The sequence below is a fragment of the Hippocampus guttulatus genome, chromosome 11 (genome assembly GCF_054856545.1).
Source record: "Hippocampus guttulatus isolate MCC_2025c chromosome 11, RoL_Hgut_1.0, whole genome shotgun sequence".
Taxonomy (NCBI): domain Eukaryota; kingdom Metazoa; phylum Chordata; class Actinopteri; order Syngnathiformes; family Syngnathidae; genus Hippocampus; species Hippocampus guttulatus.
Window position 1 is genome coordinate 12216706 of NC_141271.1, and position 13005 is coordinate 12229710.

Consider the following 13005-nt stretch of genomic DNA (forward strand, 5'->3'; position numbering starts at 1 on the left):
GGGGAATACCCTGAGTTACTAAGTCTGACAAGCTTTCAACATGGGTTTCCACTGCATGCATTTCCTTTTATGGAGAAAGGACATTTTAAACAGAAGGGTGTGTGATGCGTCTTTGAAGGTTACAGCCACTGTGTTAAAGTGACACAAGGAAATCGGGCACATAAAAAAACCTTTGCTAGAAGTCTTCTAAGGCCATAGCATTTTGGTTAACGAGCATAAACATTGTGCTCATCCTAAAAGTGAGTTTGGAGCTCGCATGCTGATCATTATTTCATATGAAATCAGCAGCTAACAAGCACACCATTATTGTACAGTTAATGCAGTACAGTGGTACCTCTACTTACAAAATTAATTGGTTCTCGAAGAAATTTCATCACTAGAAAATTTTGTAAGTAGAGACACGTTTTCCATATAAATGCCCTAATCCGTTCCAAGGCCCCGCAAAATTCATTTGGAAGTAGAGGTACCACTGTAAATTGCTTATCTTGGAGCAGACAAACGTGTTCCTTTTGAGGGCTTCTTCTGACTGCTTAGATTTAACCAAAGCCTGCCCTTATCTAGGCTAATTTGAGGTTTCCTCCCACTTATTTCCATAACATGTGTCACTTATGCAGACACCCAGAACATTTTAAAAGGGCAAAAGTGTTCCCAAAATAGATAAAGTTCGAAAATGTATTATTGAATTCAACAAAGTGTCAGACCTGCGTTCTGTGGAGCGCTGTGATTGGCCCGTCTGCATTTGGACCACAATGGCATAGTTAGTACTCTCAGCCAAATGTTCCAAGCATCAATGCAAGAGATAGGCGAGCATCCAGCTGTGAGAAATCTTTTTATCATGCAGACACAGCCTTAGAGATAGACAGGTCCTATTCTGAGCCCTGGGCTTTTAAAGACAACATCATAAGCCGTACCTCATGTAGAGCACAGGCACCATGCTGAAGCAACACAATAGACGTCAGTTTTACCAATATGCACATCGCTTTGGTTTAAAACCTACCTATTTGAACATCACAGCAGACACTTTTAGTCCATGCACTTTAACAATATTGATGTGCGCTTAAATAGGAGCGATGAAATTGCAGAGTAGAAGTCAGGAAAGTGAATGAGTCTATTTTTCGAGAGTTTTTTCAGTGGAATGAAAAATAGCTGTGGCATCATTTTGGTTTGTGCACCTCATCTGTGGCGCAGCCAACCAACTAATGGTACTTAAAAAAAAAAAGAATGGGAGGAAAACAAAAATAACTCATTTCCACTTGTTAAGAGGTGGTTAGGGTTTAATTTACAACACACATCTGGTCAGACTTCCTTCTGAAAATTCCCGATGTGTTTCATGAGTGTGTATTATGAGTTTCACTGAATGAATTGCGGAGTTGAAAGAAACGTATTTTATTTATTTATTTATTTTTATGATACCCCAATTTATTGAGTTCCGCTTGTTTATTATGTATTTTAAAAGACCTATATGCTCTAACTCCATCCTGTTTTCCTAGAGTAAATAATTACGTTCTTGCATTGAGCAGAGGGAGTATTTCAACATGATGAACAGATTGGAGACAATGGCGCCCAAGATGCAACAAGAAGCAGAGCTGGAGGTGGCGGAAATGAAGATCTTGAGGTTTTCTTTCGGAGTGACCAGGTTGGATTGGATTAGAAATGAGCTCATTAGAGGCAGCGCCAAAGTTTCGGGGACAAACTTGGAGAGAGCATAGTTAGATGGTTTGGACACGTCTAGTGGAGAGATGGTTATTGTATTGTTGGGAGAGTGATGACGATGGAGCTTCCAGGCAAGACAGGAAGACTTAAGGGAAGACCGATAAACAGTATGAAGACATGAAGGAGGATGCAGAAGTTAGACTAAGATGGAAACGGATGACGCGCAGTGATGACCCCGAATGGAAAAGAGGAAGAAACTCCCCTATTGCAGAGCTAAACTGTCCCAGCATAAAAAAGGCATTTTGATCCAACATTCTACATAAACAGGCAGCTGAAAAAGATTGGTTAAAAATAAAATAAAATAAAATAACATACAATTGCCACATGTCACCATGGGAACATTCAAGCCTGACTCAACTCATCTAAAATGTTGGTTGAATTCTACATTTTACAACCTACAAGAGCATTTATGGTTCCAGCTTTTTGCGTAAGTATTAAAGATGGATACAATCAGACAAACCGTTAGTGCTGCCAAACAGTTGACATAATGACTATGCGGTGCATTATCATTAATTCGATACATCACATAAATCATGTTTAGCACTGCACCTCCCACCACCACTAAGAATTTTGCTGGAACCTTAAGAAACATGAGAGTACATCCATGAATGCAATTGCGCTCCACTTTAGGATTAAATGGAGTTGAAACAAACTTGCAAGCAAGGAGGAAGCTGTGGGCAAATTGCCTTCATCTACTTTGAATTACACTTATGGCCAGCACAGCAGCAATGCAGGTCACCCGCTCTGCAGCAAATGAAATGCAAATTGTGGAACTGATGAAGCACTTTACTCTCAAGCAGTATAGGTTTGGTTCACAACATGCCTGATAAAAATAAATGTAAAAGTAATATACATGTAAGAAGCTATCCTTTTTTTTTTCCCCCAAGATGGCGCCCGAGTAGGCAGCCTTCGGCAAGTGCTCTTCAAGAGCCTTGCTTTTTTGTTCTTTTTGGTGTTTTTGTCTTTTGTTTTGTCACATGTTGTTTGTTGTTTCATCATGTGGACCTGATATGGACTGTTTTCAGCGTTTTTTGGCCACGATATTCGTCAAAGGAGAAGTATCTGTGCTTGGTGGTTGCGCCTTCTCGGCAGCACGCCTGTACTAGCACAGATGTTGATTGGGAGGAATGTCGGTGCCATTGACTGTCGGTGCTGGACAGACCTGGGGCGCTTGTGTTTTTTGCGCCTGTAATGGGCAGCATTTTTCACAACCCCGTTTTGTTCAGTGGCTATGTCGGCGCTGTTGGACAGTCGGCGTTGGTGCGGCTGGATGGATGGCTGCTGAAGTTGAGGATGAGGATAGAGGAGCGTTGGTGCAGAGCGCCGATGCGTATTTGGAACCAAGAGTCGCCGCTTGGAATTGAAATGGATTTCCATGGGACAGAAGTGAACCAATCTCTTTTTGGTCAATGGATGCTACAGCTTCCTGTTGACTTTGAAACTTAGCTTGTAGCCGACGTGTGCACATTTTGAGCATGACGTCTCTGATCCACTGGTTAAAGGACACTTTGATTCTCTCCTCTTTCATCTCAAACTGCTTCAAACAACAAAGCGTGTGACGGAAAAGTGGTTAGGACTGCACGGCTGTCCGTGTTTTATGTTATGTGTCGTGTTTATTATTTTACTTTATGTTAACTGTTTTGTTAAGCGCTTTGTTACAGCTGCCGCTGTTGTGAAAGCGCTATATAAATCAGCATGTATTGTATTGTATTGTATACAACATATGGTCAAGCACTTGCAAATACAAATAATTCGTAGAGGATATAGAGGAAATAGAAATAATTGGTTCCAGCATCACCATCATAAAACAGGCAAGATTTTATAAGAAAAAGCTTTGATTCATACAGCAGCATCTACGAGTGTCAGAAGTTAACTTTTGTCTCGCAACCACTGTAAAACATGCAGTAAAGTAATATTAATGACGCATAAAGCAGCTAGCCAATAAACGTGCAGCTATTGGCTGTGCTAGCAGCTAACATTAGCAGTCAACACCTCCGCCACCCGCTCTTCAGTCTTCTAATTATTGCTCTCTTCAGGTTCCTCTGTCTCTGCATTCCCCAGTTCTTCGTCTTACCAAAAAGCCACAAAACAACAACAACAACAAAAACCCAAAGACAAAGCAAAACACACCCGAGATCATCATTTCACACTCCTGAACTGAGACGAGCCCTTGAGAAATTGATGAGTCACTAATGTTAAATGGTTCGGACCCTTTTAGCCGATTCCACAGCCGCAATTTTGCGGGAAATTATCGTTAAATTTCATACTATACAGCTGGAGGGCCATTTCAGTTTTGCCCTGACTTATGTATTTGCCCTGAGTGTGGGTTTTGGTTTTGATTTAATTAGCCAGTGGTGGCTTCGCGCAAATGTCATTCATTTGCGGATTTGTCACGGTGTGCTGAAACACTACATCAAAGCCAAAAAGTTAAGCAGAACTGCTGTTTTTTTTAATGCACATATTTGTCACTGATGGTGTTGTGCTTTTTTTTTCTCCCACGCCCCCTGCTTGAATTCCTACAGACAGTGCTGGTGCAGTTCCTCTTCCCACTCATGGATGTTTCGAATGTGAGTGTGAATGGTTTTCCGTCCGTCTACGTGCAACATGATTAACTGACGACCAGTCCAGGGGGGAAGTTTGCCAGAAGTCAGTTGGAACTCATCCTGAAAGATCACACATCAATGAAGGAGCTCCTGTTGCGTATTACTTATGTGAAGTACTACACTACCAAACTACATAACGTGAACATATTGTTCTTACCTTTGCCCTGTGGTTTTACAAAGCATTTAGGAGTTTTAAGCAACACTAACGGCCATTCCGAAGACACATTTAACTCAAGAGGGCTAAGTGAAAATGGTTTTTAGTGCCATTGTTGAAAACCCAGGGCGTCTGCTAAGGCTTTAGGAATGAAGGACACGTTGCGCTTGGAAAAGAAGAGTGTCCCCTGCTAAGTACTTGTCTTTCACTCTGCCATATGACCTCTTTCAAGCTGTTAAATTCACTTACGGATGGTGACATTAAGAGACATGATGTTTCTCCCAACTGGCTTTAAGTACTGTTAGGTTAGTTTCTTTTTGTACCTCTTGTGCTCTAACTGTATGACTTCAGTGGACCGGCACATACATTATTTGGCATGAGTAGGAAGGTGCCGTTATTCTAAGAAATCTTCAAATAAATTATATTTGATGTCAGCCTATTGTTTAACTAATTAAAGGTGAAATGAATTATTAAGGTTGGATTCTCCTCTCTATTTTCTTAATTTTGATTCTACAATACTTAGACAAAACTGTCAATTTATTCGACGCTTCAAGCTAAAAAAACATATTTTTGGGGTGCCAGTAATGATAGCAGGGACAGTATATTTATTTTTAATTACACCATTTTTGTACATTAAAAAAAATACATATTATTTGGTTTATAGCTTTGATACGGTACCTCTATGTTCAACGACACAAAGACAGTTTGACCAACGTTTCCTCAAAGCATGAAATGTCCATCTCTTTATCCTTATGTCACAGGACAATGTTGAGTCCTGGGATTCTAAACCACAAAGAAATTGTACATCCATGCCAATTTTTAGACAGTAAAACAAACACACGGAGGTTCACAAGTACAAACAAACAAGGTAAAAAAAAGGTGAAATTGATGGGGGGGTGGGGGGGGGGGGGAATAGCAGAGCCATCAAAAGAAATCCACTTCCAGAACAATCTGAATGTCCATATTTTTAAAATTCCATCAAGAACATGACTGGATGACTGGAGTTTCATATCTCAGACTAGCCTATTTTAATTCACAATGTTTTCATGAGGTTGGATCATTTTACCCTTATTACTTATCAATTTCATACAGCTGACCATTACCTCCAACATCAATTTTATTTTCATTGTATTGGGTTAAAAATCTAAATTACAACCGAATGATCTTACAATATCAGAATCACTGTTTATTTGAACAAGTATGCAAACATAAATTGTAAAACGGACAAAAAGAGACCAATAGTGAGGCGTACATAACATGGGATGTGACACTTGACACTTATCCAGGCGCTTTTATCAAATGCTGTTAAGCCAACAACATTCAGGCAGCTAACACGTTACTTCCTGTTAGCATTCTTATTTGAAGCCAATTTGCACAACTTTCGGTGCACCACTGAGCGGACTGACATACGGCGACATGCACAATAAAGACCGTCACACAAAGCAATGATGAAGGCTAATCCGAGCAATGTGTTTGCCTGCATGTGAATTACATTGACTTACTGGACAATGACCCACACCATCGAACCAAGTCACAACATTGTGCATTAGTTTTTTTCCCATTTTGACAAAATAATATTTTGCTTATATTGTTTGCATGCCTGCTGTGCAGTCTGTCTTTGTTTATTTGTGATCGCAGGACATTTTTTTCCCTCCCAGAATCATCATGAAAGTACTATTCTTGTCAAAACATACTGCCGATTCCCAGTCCTAATGTAGAAATAAAAATCTTCAAAAACAAACTTTTTCAATGAATGATATCATGTACATGTATCAAACCCATTCTTTCTTGCCAACACAGGTTCACGCACAATGTTAAGCTGCAACCTAAGGCCCTCATAATACTGTTGCAAACATATAATATCAGACACAATGGCTCTGATTTAGCTTTATTCCCGCTTCAGTTGCGCACTCATGTGCCCCTGTCATTTTCTTTCATTATCAGCAGAAAGTGGGAGTGGGCTTAATCTATTTGAAATATTAATAACTCACAATTACATTTCCACCTCCGCTCTTTCACAAAAGCTGATAATTGGATCCGTTTCAAACCTATTGGGAAGGAGGGTCACAGAGCCAGGCTGGATTTTACAGGTCTACACCAGTAGCAACGTTTAACCGTTGCCTCAGAGCATACTCTTAAACGTAAGAGCCCTAGGCGCAAGCCTCAGTAAAATTGAACAGGAAGAGTGAAAATATCCCAAAGGCTGAGGTACTGCTGGTAAAATATGCCATGGAACACTGTTAACAAAACCTCTGGCTTAAAAGAGGCAATTTGGGAGGAGAAAATGACTTTTTAATGGCTTGTAGTGTACAAATAGATGCGTCTCTGAAGTGTCTGCCCACCCATCAAGTGAGAAATAAACAACCAATTAAATGGTTCGTAAGCTAGCTATTTATGAAAATACGTCTGCACTTCCGACAAAATAACTGGTCCCACGATGTGTTTCACCACAACTAGGCTGTGGAAAGTTCAAAAAGCACTGTCATGTACAAAGACAGAAAAAATGTGCATATGAAACCTTTTGTCTCATTGAGGGAAGTTCGAGGCTTTTCAGAAGAAATAAAGGATTCAAAAATAATACGTCCCACAGACACCAGTGTCACTGTGATAAAACTTCTGTCAGATCTACGGGCGTGTTTCTAAGTAACACTTACGCCCTTGTAACAAGTATGAAAATGTAAAAAAGAAGTCACCATCATCAACACTAATTATCTTTGCCCATTGAAAAAAAAAAAGAATGCCAATCGGTTCCAGCCAACTCCCCCAAAGCAAGTATAATGTGTTTATCAATATGAAAAACAGTATTGTATAATATTTTTCTTTATAAAAGCATCGACCAAGAACATCATTAAATAGAATGTCCAAGAATTAAGCAGTTTATGCCACTCTCTTTTCTTTAACTCAATGGACATGGTGCTGCACCTTCTGTTATGCGTGCCTAGGCCATTTGGGGCCAGTACTGACATTGAGACACACACGATGAGTCATTTCACAACTCAGTAGGCTGCAGTAATAGCGGTCTTGTTTTTGCAACGTGTATAGAATATCTTTGAGTATTGTCATATTGTCTGTCAACTTGTTTTGCTCCACATTTTGTGTTCAAGTATCTGTTGCTTCAATAGTGATATTACGGTAACACAGATGATGTCCGTTATCCCATCTATTGCGTTTTGCATTGTTTCATTCACATTAAGCTAAATGGACCATTGAGACAACGCCAAGTTGTTTTTTTTAAGTACACAATAAGTACAGTAATTCCAGTTGTTTTGTATTTAGTTTGGCCGTAAACTTTAACTGTGAGTGGTGGGAAACAGCTGGAATACTTTTTTTTTTTTTTAATGATCTACAATTTTTGCTCACAAGACAAAATAAGAAATCACCCGCATCTAGAAGAACTTCGATGGTCTCTGGTATCTCAAGGCACTACTGTACTGTACTTTGATGATGTGCGGTATAGCATTAGACAAAGCTGAGCCAAACTCATTCGTATCACGTAAGTAATGAAAGAGGCACTATCGCAGAAAATATATCACATCTACCACTGAGTGGGCAATCAAGCCCATGAAGGCTACACAAAAGTCAGTCGCATGTACGACTACGCTACCGGGTAAAACTAGTCATAAGGATCAAAAGAAAGTTTTATTCCCACGCATTCATTTTGGAATTCGAATCACTGTTGTGTGTTTTAAACCAGTACTTGTGCCCAATAACACATGAACTGCAACTGAATTACTCCATAGCAATTTCAAATATTCCACTTCTCTCAGGTACAGATTAAAGACAGACAGCTGCGGCTCCAGACTGGTCTAATTAACATAATTAAATTGCAATCCCGCTCTCATTAAAACGTAAATGTTCGGCTTTTGCAAAGCACACATCCAATGGTAGCATAAATATGATATTACAGTTATTGGCAGCGGGGGTGGGGGTGTACAAGAAATTCATCACGTTGTTTAATACGCATCTGTTATCATAATTAACACACAAAGCAATCGTCGTCTTGGAGGAACAGCCAAGTTCGCCTCGGATGCTTTGCCGTCCGGGGGGAAAAAATGGATTAACGAGGGGCGGACTCAGCAGAATCCGTTTAATCTGTTGTGTGATTCACTGGACTGTGATTTATTCATTGTAACGAGGAAGAAACAAACAGATTAAATGACTTTCGAGACAAATGTGCAAAAATATAAACAAAAAAGAAAATGTTAAGTATGCATCCATCATGCTCTCTGGTGCGATCACACAGAACATGCACATGAATGCACCTTGAAATTCCATTGTCCCAGAAGTCCGACAGTTCAAAAACATCACGAGACCTCAGTACAGATCGGTATTTGTTTAATGAGACTAATTGCTAATTAGCTACTAGATTTGCAGTGAGCATGAGTTGAAGCACTATGTTCAAATATTTCCCCTTTTGTTTTTTTAATGTGTGTGTGTGTACAGTATTTCTTTACTCTCCAGTGTTCTAGTTAAAAATGTAAAATAATGTTATTGAGGGCGGCCAGGTGGTCAACTGGTTAGCACGTCGGGGTCGCAGTGCGAAGGTGCAGGGTTCAATTGTGGTTCTAGCCTTCCTGTGTGGAGTTTGCATGTTCTTCCCATGCCTGTGTGGGTTTTTTCCGGCTATTCCGGTTTCCTCCCACATTCCAAAAACACGTGTAGCAGGTTAATGGAACACTTTACATTGTCCCGAGGTGTGATTGTGAGTGTGGATGGTTGTTCGTCAATGTGTGACCTGCGATTGGCTGGCAACCCGCCTACCGCCCGAAGACGACTGGGATAGGATCCAGGTTCAGAAAATGGATGGAAGGATGGATGGTTATTGAAACATTGCCTGAACGCTTAATAAATCTTTGATGATGGACAAAATTTGACCCTGGAACAGAAATATTCTATTTTCATAAATTCCCTTTGGCCAACCAGCATCCTGGCACAGATTCTTGTTCAATTGTAAGGGTCCCAATAAATATGTATTTACATGTGATGGAACCTTGGAATGTCCAGTCAGCGTGAATGAAATATTTGATTGGAGATATATATATATATATATATATATATATATAATTACTCTCTTGCTTTGATGCAATAATAAATAAATAAAGAAAGAAAGAAAAATGGGTGCACGAGGGCTTGGATTTCATACTGCTATGAAAAAGAAAATCTCTTCATGAATAATTGGAGGACTGGTCAGACCGTGGGAGGAGGTGATTAAGACACCCCAGTGTCATTTGTATTATGGATACATTTTGCATATTTGAAAAGATGATTTTTTTTCTTTCAATCATGTCAAATCTTTGCAGAATATACTGAATGTATAACTAATACAGACAGAAGCAGTGCATCTGTTAGAATTTACAGATGGTGCAACTGTCAACACCCCCCCCCCCCCCCACACACACACGAAGGAATAAGAGGCGAGGTCTCGTTAATGTCAAGTGCTGTATTTTATTTGAAGCGAGAGATAGTTGTCTGCTTGGAAAAGAAAATGTAGCTATCATTGGGTGCAGCGTCTGAGTTTAAAGGCTTTCACATTTTTTGCCTGGATTATTTTTCACCTTCTCCAAAAGCTTGTCGTCTGTGCTCAGCGGAGCAGACATATGATGTTGGTGTGAACGGCGCACCATCGAGATGGATTTCTTAGCTGACGCTGTGCGCCACCCCACAGCCCAAAGCCTCAGAGACCGGACATACAGTCATTTTTGCATATTATTGCTTCGTTTATACAAATTCGACACATATTTCTGTCTGTCCATGTTAAGAAGAACTTTTATGGCGAGACCTTAAGCTAATCGAAAGATCGTTCCCATGAAAATTAGCTTGAAATGTCACAGGCAAAACTCATAAAAGCGCTGCGTCATTGACCACAAGAAGGCCTGATGAAGACAGACTGAAAGCTGCTCCTGCATTAATGAGGCACAATGCAAAAGTGGATATCACCCAGTGAAGCACAGATGTTGCCTGTTGCCAAGGCGGAACTTGTATCAAATGAACGAATGAATAACATGGACATTCGTTTGTGTGTTTCTGTGAGTTAATCATGAGTCTGACTGTCGGATTAACTAACAAAGCAACGAAGTGATGACTGATCTAACAACTGACTAACTGACTGACCAACTAGAGAACCAAATGGCCGATTGACAGACCATCTCATTTTCCAATCGACTCGCTTAAGAACTGTCCGTCTGACCAACAAAACAACCGACTGCCTCTCCAACCACCTAGCTAAACAACCAACTGACTGACTGACTGATTCACTGACTAATTAACTGACCATCCACCTAAACTGACCAGCTGCTGACCAACGAATGGACTAGCTGGCTAAACAACCAATTTACTGACAAAACAAACAGACAAAGTAACTGACCAATCTATTACTTGACTGACTGTCCTGCTTGCTAACCCAATGACTAACTGAAAATGGAACTTTCCGACTGACAGACTGGCTGTCCAACCAGCTAAATAACTAACTTACAAACTGACTGTCTGACCAACCCACAGACTAGCTAACCAAGCATCCGACTAACTGACTGCCTGACTCTTTGCCTTGTCTGGCCACCCAAGTCACCAACACACCACGTTGCCTTTTGTACTTGTGTTTTGTTGAGGTGACAAAGTTGAATTAATCTGCTTATCATTGGACTAAAAATGAACTCATGATGATCAGTTCAGCAGTTAAGACTGTAACGCCCATGTGTGAACGTTAGCTTCCCAGTCTTTTTATTTTTTTTTCTGAGGAGAAGATGTAATGTTTGAAAGAGATGTTTACTTGTCTGGAGTGGATGGTGCAGTTGGCAACTAATTGGGACGGTGTCTATTTGAAGAACTCGAGGAAAATAATCATTCCAAGCAATGTGCATTTGGGCATTTCGCTTCTGTCAAATTCACTTTTGTGGAGGTTTCTACGATACTAATCCAGAAAATGTGCAACCAACTTCGGCATTTGGCAAAACAGGTGAAATGATAAATGGCGGCACCCTATCATTGGGGACTAAGCCAAAGGGTCTGTAGGTCCCTTTAAATTAAAATAATGACTTTTGTTTTACACAATATGTCATCAAGGAGTACCACCAATGACAAGATCTCATGGTTAGGCTTCCTTTGTGTTCACATAAATGATCATATTGTGATGCGCATAATCAATTGTTCTTGTTTGTCTTCTTCCAGTGCCTCGCTGCCCACCCTGGCTCCGCGTTTTCCTCCAAGGACCACTTGACCCACTGCCGCCTTTACCTTTGCTATGCTTAACACATCCGTCCATCCATCCATTTTCTGATCCACTTTATCCCTTAACACATATTTCATAAAATTTGTAAAAATAAATGACACGTGTTTAACGTTTGTCCCGAGACATCAACCATAAAGAAAAAACGTTTTAGCTTTAGTTTCACTTAAACCAGTTAATTATACTAGTTCTTGTGGCATTGTTTTTCGAGTTTGGTCACGTGTTATAAACATTTTTGTGCAATATCCTACTAAATGGCTATGATAGGCTAATACTGTATATAAGTCAAATAGCATTTTTTTTTGGTATGTGTTGGGGGGTGGAGGAGGGTCGCTAACAAGGCAGTATTAGAACAGACCGGGTGTCTTTGTGTATTTGGGGTTGTTTCAGGCTATTAGAACTTTTGGAACGGTGATTACCAAGCCAAGGCTGTATTTACTTTTATTGATATTCTCTCCATTCTGCTGCATCAAGCCTGTTTTATGCAAAGCTTATCGAAAAACTTTTAACATTTATCATTTAAAGAAGATAGATGTGATCAAGTGTGAGAAGGTGGACCAGACCCACAAACAATGGCAGTGGAACCGTTACCGTTCTGTTACTTTCCTCCCCACTTCTCACTCAGTCGTGAATCGCTAAAAATATGTATTTCCAGCCCAGTGCAGAGCCAGGCTGTAACACTTGCATACACAGGATTTAAAGGTAAGAACAAAATAAGGAGTAAAAAGTTATCTTGCTGTGGAAGCACACACTGGTGAATGATAGTCAGATAAAACATGCACACTTTTGATGTTTTGTCCTCCAAAACGACCCAAAGTAACCCCAGAGAGCAAGCAGGCAATGTATGACTTCAAGGAAAGAGCTTCAACTCCAGGATGGGATTTCAGTGTTTTCTTTGCCACAGGCTGTCAGCACAGTCATCCTTTTTAGTGTCGCACCTTGACACGACGTGCTACCTACTGGAGTCATGTGCGCCAGCAAAGGCCTTTCATGGAATATGAAATTAATATATAAATGTTACATTGATGTTTGCGCTCTTTGTCTCAGCAGCGGAACATGTTCCCAACGCTCAAGTTGACGGGCTGCTCCCCCGCCCGGTTACAAATCCCCATTAGGTTTGACGGGAGAGAAGAATCCGGTGAGGAAAATCGTGTGCAATGAGGGAACGTCAGGGGGGGGGATAATTTCTCATTCGAGGAGAAGCCGGTGTTGTCAAAACATAAAGCAAAGCTCTCCTCCAAGTCAAGTTCACTCTACACTAACTGTCAAATTGACAAGACAAGCATTGTGGTATCGACCATCTGTTCTCATCC

General features: G+C 40.4%; 1 protein-coding gene across 2 annotated transcripts in view; it reads right to left on the reverse strand.

Annotated features, from left to right (window-relative positions):
* Window positions 1-13005, reverse strand: part of gpc6b (glypican 6b) — an 88223-nt gene that overhangs the window by 37095 nt on the left and 38123 nt on the right. The window lies entirely within an intron of this gene.